Below are 12275 nucleotides of genomic sequence, written 5' to 3' on the forward strand. Positions count from 1 at the left end.
TTATATTCTGTGAAACTCTTTATTTTTAGAATTCAGAGATTAGATTAGGTAGCAGTTGCTTTACCTTAGGTCTCTTGCTTTACCTTTTTCACATATCCTTAACATTATTCCTTTCAGATATCTGCTGTCATGATTAATTTCCTTCTTGATTGGCTCATTACAGTATCCTTTATAATTTTGATTATGTTTATAGTTTTGGTATTTTTTCTTACTCTTCCTGAAATTTTAAAGTATGATTTTTAGATTTATATAGATAATATTTGACTATTTCCAAAGGTTTGGTTGTTTCGGAAATTATGGTTTTTATATCTTCATTTTCCCAAGAATTTACGATGTAGGAATTAAAAAAAAATACTTTGTCATTATTGACAAAAAATTCTTCAGGAAAAATATTCATTTAAAAGGTCGATGACTTAACATATTTAGTATTTTAACAAGTAAGGTTTCATTTCTTTCTTTATCTTAATTCATGGTAGTAGTAATTAGCCTCTTCAAACTCAAAAGTTGAAATTAATAAGTGATACATTTTGTGGCTATGAGGCAAATTGTAATTTCAATTAAATTCAGAAAACATGTTTTTTTAGAATTCTCAAGAACTTTTTCATTGTCATATTGATCAGTTTTCTTTTTGGAACAGGATTTCAGTATGAGAGTTATCTCCATAGTTTCGCATTTTTGGTAGTCATTCTTAAAGTATTAAAAATTGTGTTGGTTCTCTTAGATCCTTTTTGAATTGGCATGCAGAAGTGTAATTATGTGTCTTGGTTACTTACATGATAAATTAAAGATGATGAGTACTTTGGTTGTGGTGATTTATACCTAGAATTCAAAACCCAGAAGCATCTAGGCCAGAGTTAGGCACTCAGATACTCATTTTTCTTTCATGTCCAAGATAGAAAGCCATTTCTTAGTCTGTATCAAAATATGAAGAAACTGTTTTTGAGATTGAATAAGAAAGTCAATAATAAATTTTTTTGATATTGTCTTGAATTAATTTTAGATCTTGCATTTTAAGCTTTGATCCTTGATAAGGAACTCTTAGCTAAGTATGGGCATTAATTTTACATTTAGGAAACTAGATAACTCTTTGGTTTATTATAAGCGGTTACCATACTTAAAAAATGAGAAACACATTTATTTTTTCCTAGTATCTTGATTTAAGACAAGGTTCATACTTTCCTTAGAAAAGAACCTTTCAAGAAGACTGACAATTTATGCATATTCAGGTAGTTTTAGCTGTAATTTAAAATACCTAACTTTAAGAAAAAAGACTTAAAATCCAAGAGAGACATTTAATATATAGGACTAAATTGTTAATATTTGATTGCCAGTATCATATTTGTAAGCACTGCCCTTAAGTGGTCTTGATTTATTACTGTCTCAGAAACCCTCTTTGAGACCCTCTGTCACAGGCTTGGGCAACATAACATTACAAACACCAACTGATTTAGTAAACGGATGCACTGGGAGAATAAGAAACTTACCAAAAGTATTGTCTTTCCTACTAAGTAACTGTGTGACCTTGGCAATCCACTTAGTCTTGTGGGTCTTAGTAAAATGGAGAGCTTGGAGCAGATAGCCTCTTAGGTTCTTTTTTTTTTGCTGTTTTATTATTTATTTATTTTTTATTCTTATGTTAATCCCCATACATTACATCATTAGTTTTAGATGAAGTGTTCCATGATTCATTGTTTGTGCATAACACCCAGTGCTCCATGCGGAGTGTGCCCTCCTCAATACCCACCACCAGGCTAACCCATCCTCCCACCCTAGCCTCTTAGGTTCTTATGAGGATTCTTTGAAAATGTCAGGGGATAGAATTCCAATCAGACAATATACTATGTAATATCCTTATAATAGCTCTGAAATAGATGGTATTATTACCATTTCACCAGTGGTATTACTCATGTACAGACTCCACGTTCAAATAGCATGCTCAGTCACGTAGCTACGAAGGGGCCAAGTAAGAAGTTGAACCTTGGCCTATCTCATTTTGAATTCATATTCTATTTAGTATGCCATATTACCTCTGCAAGCCATGTTATAGTAGACCACCAGATTTTATTCCTAAAACTTGTTTCATTTCTTAATCTTTTAGTTTATAGTAAATGTGCTTTGGCTTTACTGCATCTGTTTTTCAGGAAAACCAGAAGTCATGGATCAGGCCTATCCATGAATTGTGCCCAAAGTGGAAATGGGACCAATTTTTAAATTAATATAGTAGAACTTACTTGTCTAAGAGATGATTGGTGTGTTCAAAGTTATCTTGAATTTATTTCAACAATGTCACTGTTGTTCAAAAACACTTTTGGAACTATTCTTTCTGTATTTCCTTAGTTTCCTCAGTGTCATTCTTTTTTTTTTTTGAGAGGCGGGGCGGGGGCCAGGGAGAATCTCAAGCAGACTCCATTCCTGGCGCAGAGCCCAGTGTGGGGCTTGATCTCACAACCCTGAGATCATGACCCTAGTGGAAATCAAAGAGTTGGATGCTTAACTGACTGAGCCACCCAGGTGCTCCCTTATTCTTTTAACCTACATTCTGTGGTGGCAAATGACATCTTTTGAGAATGGATTTGATCTGTGGAAAAAATGGGAAGTTACTCTGAACCAAATGTCAAGCATAAAATTAAGGTTCAAAATGAGGAATGCCATTTTTAGTTAAAAAGAAGCAGACCAAAGGGATGAAACCTATTATCCTAATGTCACTTGTAAGGTAGTTAAGGAAGTGATTAGAAAAGAGCAGTCCCAAAATTGTTTTATGTGATGACTACTTGAAATAGCCTATAAAAATGATTACTCTGAATGGAGTTTAACCTTTATTTCATTATAAATTCTACTGTATTAAAGTTACATCTTAAGATAGTTATATCTGTTCTGTTTGCCACTTAGGTTAGTGCTATGCTGACTTAGCATGCACTTTAGAGAAGAAGAGTTGAATGAATTACAGACAGCAGATACTCTTTCCATTTTGAAGGAGATGAGAATCTATAGAACATTTATTTGCACAGTAATTTAATTCTTGGTTATATTAGTATTATGTAATTTGTGGTTATCCACATATGGGTTTAATTCTAGACAGATACCCCATCCCACTTCCTAGCATGAACTAAAACTACCTCTTTTGCTAAGCCTGAATGTACTCTGATGCAAGTTTACATGTAAATTAATTTTTATGCAAAAATTATCTTAGGCTGCCTTGTATACTTATATATTAGTGAATAGCTTTTAGATATTAGTACTTTATTAGTGCAGTTAACAAACAGTAATCTGTATATCTGGCTGCACAGGAACTTGTGATAGGAAGATTTCATTTTACCTTTTGAAGGTATTATTTTTCTTGATTTTAAACTTCCAGATAGTGGAGTTTAATGAAACTTTCTCATTTTTAGGTATTAGAGGATAGTAAAAAAAAAATCTTCTAATCCCTTTTTAATAATACTTTTCCTTTTGGGGTTTCAAAATAATTTAATGTTATAAGACCATTAATTCAACAGATATTTGAGTGCAGGTCACTATGCAAGGGGCTAAAAATTCAGTGGGAACTAGATAGACATGTGACCTCTTTGAGCATGTATCTGTGGGAAGGTGTGGAATAGATAATAAACTACTAATTGCACAGTTCACTGTGTAATTACCTTATAGAGGGTGCGAAGAGCAAGAAATAAGAATTTGCTGACCTAGTGGGGGAGGGGAGCCAAGGAAGGTGACTTGAGCTGAGGAAAAAAAGAAGAATATTTCTGGCAGAACATCTTGTTTAAATATCCTGGAACAGCAAGGAACTTGGCTTTTGCTAGGCACTGAAAGAGTTCACTGTGGCTGGAGTGTTAAAAAAAAAAAAAAGGAATGATAACAGTGTGGTGCGGTAGGCAGAGGTTGGGTCATGTAAGGCTTGATAGATCATATTAAGGATTTTGATTTTTGTCTCAAGATCCCTTGGAAACTATTAGAATATTTTAAACAAAAGATCATGAAATGATCGATCAAGATTAGAATATCATTCTGGATGCTGTGTAAAGAATGGTTTGGAGGCAGCCAGGGTAGATGCTGGAAGACCCATTAGGTTGTGTTGAAATTAAGGTATCTATAATTTATCTAAGGGAGAATCATGTAGGCCAGTGGTTCTCAAAGTGTGTGTCACCTGGGAACTAATTAGAAATGCAGATTCTTAGGTTTCTGCTCAGACTCCCTGAATCAAAAATTTTGGAGGTGGGGCTCAGAAATCTGTTTTTTTGAGCAAGCCCTCTAGATGGTTCTGATGCATCCAGAAAGTTTTTGAACTTCTGCAGGTCATTAGATATGTGGCTTTGAATGTAGGAGAAAGTTTTAGGCTGGTAATACAGATAGGGAGCAACTGCATGGAAGTGGTAGTTGAAGGTGGAGGAGAGAGAAGAGGCTCCAATAGAATGAAACCCTGAGACACTAGTCCTGGACAGAGTGAAGGGAGCTAGTGAAAACCCAAAAAGGATTGGTGAAGGGGACTAGAAGGTCAGGAGAGTCTTTGAATAAGGGTGTGGCAAATTAAGCATTACATTTGTCAATAAATGATCTTTGTGTAATTGTAGTGGAATTACAAGGGTGGGCACCAGTGTCAACAGGTTGAAAAAGAAATGGGGGGGCACGTGGGTGGCTCAGTCGTTAGGCATCTGCCTTCGGCTCAGGTCATGATCTCAGGGTCATGGGATCGAGCCCCGCATCGGGCTCCCCGCTCAGCAGGGAGCCTGCTTCTCCCTCTCCCACTCCCCCTGCTTGTGTTCCCTCTCTCGCTGTGCCTCTCTCTGTCAAATAAATAAGTTAAAAATCTTAAAAAAAAAAAAAAAAAAAGAGGGAGAGGAGTGAAGGAAATATAATTTACTCATTTAAGACCTCCCTTACTCTTTGGACAGATATTTAATATTCCATAATTATGGGAAATAGAAATAAATAACTTTGAGGGACACCGTAAGTAACCTTGAGGGACAGCATAAGAGTCTGTGGATAACTCTATAATAAAATATCATTGTTTGGACTTACTGATTCTGAAATTCATAATTTACATAAAGGAATGAGCTCAAGCTTATTGTCTTGACCATCTTGTGAGGAATACCACAGTAAAATAATAAACTATGTGGGGGTGTGGGGGCAGGGGGGAGGATGTTTAGCTTACCAAGAATAATGTTTTTTAACATGATTAAAACCACTTTAGCAATGTGCATTTATATAAAAATAATTTTTAAATTACAAATACTCTTACTCATTACAAATACATTTTTATTACTACTGTGTATCTAAAGGAAAATGTCTTTACATGAGTTTTATGATTCAGTCTTTTACTTAAATTACCTTAACTTGTTAGAATTATTCTAACAATGTTATGCTATTCTTAAGGGAAGACCACATTTATTTATTTATTTATTTTTAAAGATTTTATTTGACAGAGAGAGACACAGCGAGAGAGGGAACACAAGCAAGGGGACTGGGAGAGGGAGAAGCAGGCTTCCCACTGAGCAGGGAGCCCGATGTGGAGCTCGATCCCAGGACCCTGGGATCATGACCATGACCTGAGCCAAAGGCAGACGCTTAACGACTAAGCCACCCAGGCGCCCCAAGGGAAGACCACATTTAATATGAAAACAAATTAAAATAATTTGAAGGTGAACCCCAGTTGCATGGTAATATGCACACAGACTAACACACAGGAGTGGGGTGGCGGAGAGACGGGGAGAGAGGGAGATTGAGACTTAAACCATTTCAAGATGCATTTTCTTTTCAGGGTAAAGTATATATTTCTAAATTTTATATTTATTTTTAAAATTTTAGGTAGGCTCCATGCCCAACCCAGCTCAAAATCCCGAGATCAGGAGTCGCATACTCAACCAACTGAGCCCTCCAGGTGCCCTAAATTTTTTTTTTTTTTTTAAGAAGAAATCAGGTTAGGGGCGCCTGGGTGGCTCAGTCGTTAAGCGTCTGCCTTCGGCTCAGGTCATGATCCCAGGGTCCCGGGATCGAGCCCCGCATCGGGCTCCCTGCTCAGCGTGAAGCCTGCTTCTCCCTCTCCCACTCCCCCTGCTTGTGTTCCCTCTCTCGCTCTGTCTCTCTCTGTCAAATAAATAAATAAAATCTTTAAAAAAAAAAAAGAAAAAAAGAAGAAATTAGGTTATTGCATCAACATGTGTTGACTATAAAATTCAGCAGCTACAGAAACTCATAAAATTAGTTTCTGCTGCTACTAGACCACACTTTATGTTCAAAATAGCCCATTTATTAGCAGTTTGGTATTTTTCTTCTAGATAGTCTTCTTACTCCCTACTCCCCGTGCCCTGTCTATATGGATACTTGTATGTTTAATTCTTTAAAAAAAAAAGAACTAGTATTATACTGCTTTGCAGGTTTTGTTTTGTTTTGTTTTACCAATCAGTACATCTTAAATCTAAGAGGCTAAATCCTAATAATTCCTTCCATTGACTTTATATTTTGTTCTTAGAACCTTAGTTTGGGACTTACTAGCCCTTCTGTTTTTTAGTTTCTTCATCTGTAAAATTTAGAGATGGTGAGTGGTTGACTTGAAGGTTTCTCATAGCTCTAAAATTTGTTTAGGAATGCTAGGATTTCAAAGGGCAGACATTTCCTTCAATTTTATATGAAAAGTGATTATCTTAACCCACCTGGGAACACCTCATAGGAGAAGTTCTTGCCAAGTTAAAAATACAATAGTTCGAGGAGGAAGCATGTTAGAAACAAGATTCAAAAAAATAATGTCCCATCATTTACTAGTGTACTCACTTAGTAGGCATACCTAATGCTTTTAGGGTAGTGCTGACCAAAACAAAATAGAAACAAAAAGGCTTTCTCAGAACTGATTAAGTTTTTGCACTAAAAATTTATATCACTTTTTTTGGGGTGTGGGATATAGGTGGGTCAGGATTTGGTTGTACCCACTGAGTACTAATGGCAGATGAGACAAATGGGGCTTACGGCCTGCTCAGTGATTTTTCTCCACATCAGATGGGTAATGTGCCGAAGTGGTAACAAGGTTTGATGGAGGCACGTGTCACACAATGGTGTGGAACATCCAATCATCATGCTTACTGCACAGCATTTTTTAAGGAATTGTGTCACCTTCTCATGTAAGTATCTTATAAAAGCCAGGGTACAAGGAATAGGAGTCATTGGTATGAGGCTAGGAGCTGTGTTAAGTTTTCAGGAAACCACTTAAGAAGGCAAAGAAGTCTTAGTTTAAAGAATTTTTTTTTTTTAAGATTTTATTTATTTCTCAGAGCACACACAAGCAGGGGGAGCTGGAGGCAGAGGGAGAAGCAGGCTCCCTGCTGAGCAAAGAGCCCGATGTCGGACTTGATCTCAGGACCCCAGGTTCATGACCTGAGCCAAAGGCAGACGCTTAACTGACTGAGCCACCCAGGTGCCCCGCTTTTGTTTTAAGATTTATTTATTTATTTTTTTTTAAAAGATTTTTAAAAAATTTATTTATTTGCGAGAGAGAATGAGAGACAGAGAGCACGAGAGGGAGGAGGGTCAGAGGGAGAAGCAGACTCCCCGCTGAGCAGGGAGCCCGATGCGGGACTCGATCCCGGGACTCCAGGATCATGACCTGAGCCGAAGGCAGTCGCTTAACCGACTGAGCCACCCAGGCGCCCAAGATTTATTTATTTTAAAGGGGGTGTGGAGGGGCAGAGGGAGAGAATCTCCTGCAGACTCTCCGCTGAGCGCGGAGCTTGACATAGGGCTCCATTCCATGCCCTGAACTGAAACCAAGAGTTGGATGCTCAACCACCTGAGCCACCCAGGTGCCCCTTAGTTTAAAGAATCTTTGAGTGGGGCGCCTGGGTGGCTCAGTTGGTTGGGCGACTGCCTTCGGCTCAGGTCATGATCCTGGAGTCCCTGGATCGAGTCCCGCATCGGGCTCCCTGCTCGGCGGGGAGTCTGCTTCTCCCTCTCCCACCCCCCCTGCTTGTGTTCCCTCTCTCGCTGTGTCTTTCTCTGTCAAATAAATAAATAAAATCTTTAAAAAAAAAAAAAGAATCTTTGAGTGAAGGTGTTGAGCTCTTGAATTAGCATTGTTATGTTCTTTTTATTAATATCATGTTGATTAAAAGATGGTTTTTGTTTTTCTACTCTCAGTGTCTTTAGTTGCTGATTTTATTTCCTTTCAATTTTTACCTGTTTTTAGTTGTTTTCATCTTTTTTGTCCATAGTGTGTTTGTCCACTAACATTTTATGTACTCTTATTCCTAATCTTTAGTTTTTATTTTTCTAATATTTTCTGGTCACTTTTATGTATTTTAAATTTCTCCGCCCTTTTCATTTGATTTTTTGCTTAAATTCTTTTTTAAAATTTAGGGTTTTTTTTTTTTTCTCAAATAGGATTTTAGTAAGGCAAAGCTACAAAAAGGTATGAAGAAGAATCATTGAGAAAACTAGTGACTCCAACAATAGCTTGCCCAGGGAGAGCTTTAATTTAAATTTACTTTTTATTGTGTGTATTCTTTTTTCTATATAGCTGGCTGTTGGGTGGCATGTTTCTAAGCTGAATAACCAAAAAGATACACCCTCAGCAAGAGAATCAGGCTACTTTTATTCCCCTTCCAATTACTTAATAGGAGCTCTTAGGGCTTTTTATAAGAGACTTTTTTAAAATTTTGAACCTCTTCCTCAAATCTTTAATCTGAGTAATGCAGATGCACCATGGGCAAATTTCCCATTGTTTATTTACAGTGATATAGCCTTTGAAGTACACTTAAAGGGACTGTTCTCATGTTGATTGTCATCCCTTTAGTCATTCTGAAGGAGCTTGACTTAAAAAGTTCACAATCCTCATTTTAAAAAGAATAATTTTTAGCAGTATCAGCCTCCTAAAATCTTTCAACAAAAAACAAAAACAGAAAAACAATGGCAGGTCTTTTTTTTTTTTTTTTAATATTTTTATTTATTTGAGAGAGAGTGAGTGAAAGAGAGAGCATGACAGCAGGGTGAGGGGCAGAGGGAGAAGCAGGTTTAACCAACTAAGCCACCCAGGCATCCCAAACAGTGGCAGGTCTTAACTAATATTTTATTGCTAATCTTACTGTTAAAAACTTTTTTTAAAATTTATGTTTCTTAGTGGCGCCTGGGTAGCTCAGTTGTTAAGCGTCTGCCTTCGGCTCAGGTCATGATCCTGGGATCGAGCCCCACATCGGGCTCCCTGCTCAGCGGGAAGCCTGCTTCTCCCTCTCCCACTCCCCCTGCTTGTGTTCCCTCTCTTGCTGTGTCTCTGTCAAATAAATAAATAAAATCTTTAAAAAATAATAAATAAAATAAAAATAAAATAAAATTTATGTTTCTTAAAATAGTAACTTCCTTTTTTTAGTGTATATAGATAGGAAATACTTTAAAAGGTATTTTACATTATAAAAATATAATCATCAAAGGAAGTTTTAAAGGGAAAATCATGATTCTGGATGATATAGCACGTTAATAATTTTTTATGCATTCATAATTATTTCAGGTATTACATTGATGTATATTATCATGTGGGCCCAAGAAAGCAAAAGTAGATAAGGTCATTCTTCAGTCTCTACATGTTCTACTTTGAGCCAAGGCCTCTAACTGGATATTGGTTTGGTGTAAATGGAGCAGATGAAACCTTGTGTTAGCTGACTGTCACTAGATTACATCCTTCCTCAACAAGAGACTTGAGTTAATTTAGTCTTGTAGCTTTGTTGTCCTCACCATAGCTATATTGCTGCTACTCTATTTAAAGGTCAGTATTCTTGCCCTTTAATATTTCCTTTTTCATTGTGCATCTTATTCTCTCTACATTTCTGTACATTTCTCTCATTCTGGGAACTAAGTTAGCCTAAGTTCTTACTAGTGATCTTAGCTGTCTCTTCCCAGAATTAAAACATTGAAATGACACTTAACTGTTTTATGTATAAAATATAGAAAGGAGTTACTCTGCTGAATATGTAAAATCTTAGTAAAGACTTAAGTTGGTTTGAATGCTACAAGAATGCTAACCCTGCATTCTTTTTATTAAACACATTTAAATGCATACATGTAATAACATTTTGAAATTATATAAGTGCTCAAGAATCCTGATCTTGGTCACTTCAGGTCTCTTGGAATAGAACTCCAGCATTCTGACACTGAGTAGCATGCCATGAGATAATTTTTGTTGTAGCTGATTAGTTCTTTTGAGGAGATTTTTTATATCTTGTTTTTCAGAGTGATCACTTACAGATTTTAGATTCTGGAAAGTGTAGCTTTCATAATTTTAGGAGTGCAATGACTGCACAGCAAGGCCATATGTTGCTTCGCTATAATTATATTTTAATAATTATTTTTTCTTTAGGGAAAGAACTATGGCTAACCTCCAAGAGACTGAAGCTGATGATTGTACTCATTCATATTTTTTCAACAGAAAGAGAGAACTTTTTCTTTTTTGTTTTAAATAGTTAAATATATTTTTCTTGTGAAGTTGAGTTTATTTATGTTGTGTCATAGCATCAACTGGATGAAGTTACTATTCTGGATCCTACTGTAAAATTTAAATGAATATTTATGTCAGATGGGAAGACTGCCCTGCTGTTTTGGTTATTCCCGCATATGGACTCGCTGCCACAGGCATGCTGATTTTTCCAGCTCCTACATGCCGCTTGCTCCTTGCCACCTCCGTTCTTCTGCATATTACCGTTCCCTCCACTGGCAATGCCCTCCTTCTTTTTCATCCATTTCCTTTTCTCCTTTTAAAATTGGCATCTAAACTTATTTCCTCTAAAAGTTCTTTCATGATTTACTCCATGTAACTGTTACTTATTTTCTTGGTTTTACTTTAACACTTAACATGGATAAATACAAAGTCAACCAATCTGAGCTGTGTTTCTGTGATATACCAGGTACAGTGTTAACTATCTCGTTTAATTTTCACAGCTATCCTGTGAGTTATGCTCATTTTACATTGAAATTAAATAAATTCTGTTACATTCCTAGTTTTAGCTGTGCTAGAATTTGAGCTTCTCCTATCATTTAAAAAAAATTGCTTTTTACAGTATCATTCTGCCTTATCGTATTTGTGTAGTCTTTCCTTTCTTGCTCTCTATCACTTAGCCTACCAACAGCACTTAAAAGAAAAAACCCAAACCAAATACTATTTTGATATAATCTGCATAGAATAAAATGCACCCATTTTATGTATATAATGTGATGCATTTTGACAAATGCATACGCCCATGTAACTCACTACCATCAAGATATAGAATGTTTTCATCAGTCCCCAAAATCCCTTGTGGCCTTTTCCCACTTAATAGTTCCCCTTCTCCACTCTCCCCACTTTCCCAGCTCTTCTTCAGGCAACAACTGATTTGAGTTCTATCCACTACGCATTGTTTTTTGTCTGTTCTAGAATTTCATGTAAATGAAATCATAGAATATGTACTTTTGTGTGGCTTCTTTTGCTTAGCATGTTTTTGAGATTGTTCCTTTTTATTGCTGGATAGTATTCCATTGTGTGAATGTACTACAGTTTGTTCATTCACCTATTAGTAGATGTTTGACTTGGCTATTACAAATAAAAATGCTATGAGGGACACCTGGGTGGCTCAGTCCGTTAAGCGTCTGCCTTCAGCTCAGGTCATGATCCCAGAGTCCTGGGATTGAGTCCTGCGTCAGAATTCCTGCTCAGCGGGGAGCCTGCTTCTCCTTAACCCCCGCCCCCCGCCCCCCCCCCCCCGTTCCCCGCTTGTGCACTTGCTTGCTCTTTCACTATCCCTCTCTCTTTATCTCTCTCAAATAAATAAATAAAATTAAAAAAAAAAAACTATGAAAAATCCATGTGCAAGTCTTTGAGCAGACATATTTCCATTTCTCTTGGGTAAATACCTAGGAATGGTTCTACTGTTTTCCAGTTGTTCAGTTGTTCCTCCTTGTCAACAGTTTAAAACATTTTGGTGTTTCTAGTGGTTGTGTAGTAGTATCTCATTGTGGTTTTTCATTTGCATTTTACTGATGACCAGTAGGGTATTGAGCATCTTTTCATGGGTTTGTTGGTCATTTGTATTATTATTTATTGTTTAAATTTTTTTGTCTATTTAAAAACTTTTGCTTTTTCTTATTATTGACTTTTAAGAGTTCTTCATATGGTCTGGGTCCTAGTTCTTTGTCAAATGTATGTATTGTGTATGTTTTCTCCTAGTCTGTGGCTTACCTTTCATTTTCTTAGCTCTGTTTTTGAAGAGAAGTTTTTAATTTTTATGGAGTCTAGCATACCAGTTTTTTATGGTTTGTGTTTTTTAGTCTCCTAAAAG

The 12275-nt window shown here is 36.5% G+C and overlaps 1 protein-coding gene and 1 non-coding gene across 3 annotated transcripts in view; one reads left to right on the plus strand and one right to left on the minus strand.

The window, feature by feature from the left end:
• OSBPL8 (oxysterol binding protein like 8) overlaps positions 1–12275 on the plus strand; it is a 159391-nt gene that overhangs the window by 11171 nt on the left and 135945 nt on the right. The window lies entirely within an intron of this gene.
• On the minus strand, positions 6976–7075 carry LOC123325044. The gene has a single exon (XR_006540210.1). It is a non-coding gene; the product is annotated as a small nucleolar RNA U13 (small nucleolar RNA).

The sequence above is a fragment of the Neomonachus schauinslandi genome, chromosome 5, assembly GCF_002201575.2.
Source record: "Neomonachus schauinslandi chromosome 5, ASM220157v2, whole genome shotgun sequence".
NCBI classification, from domain to species: Eukaryota; Metazoa; Chordata; class Mammalia; order Carnivora; family Phocidae; genus Neomonachus; species Neomonachus schauinslandi.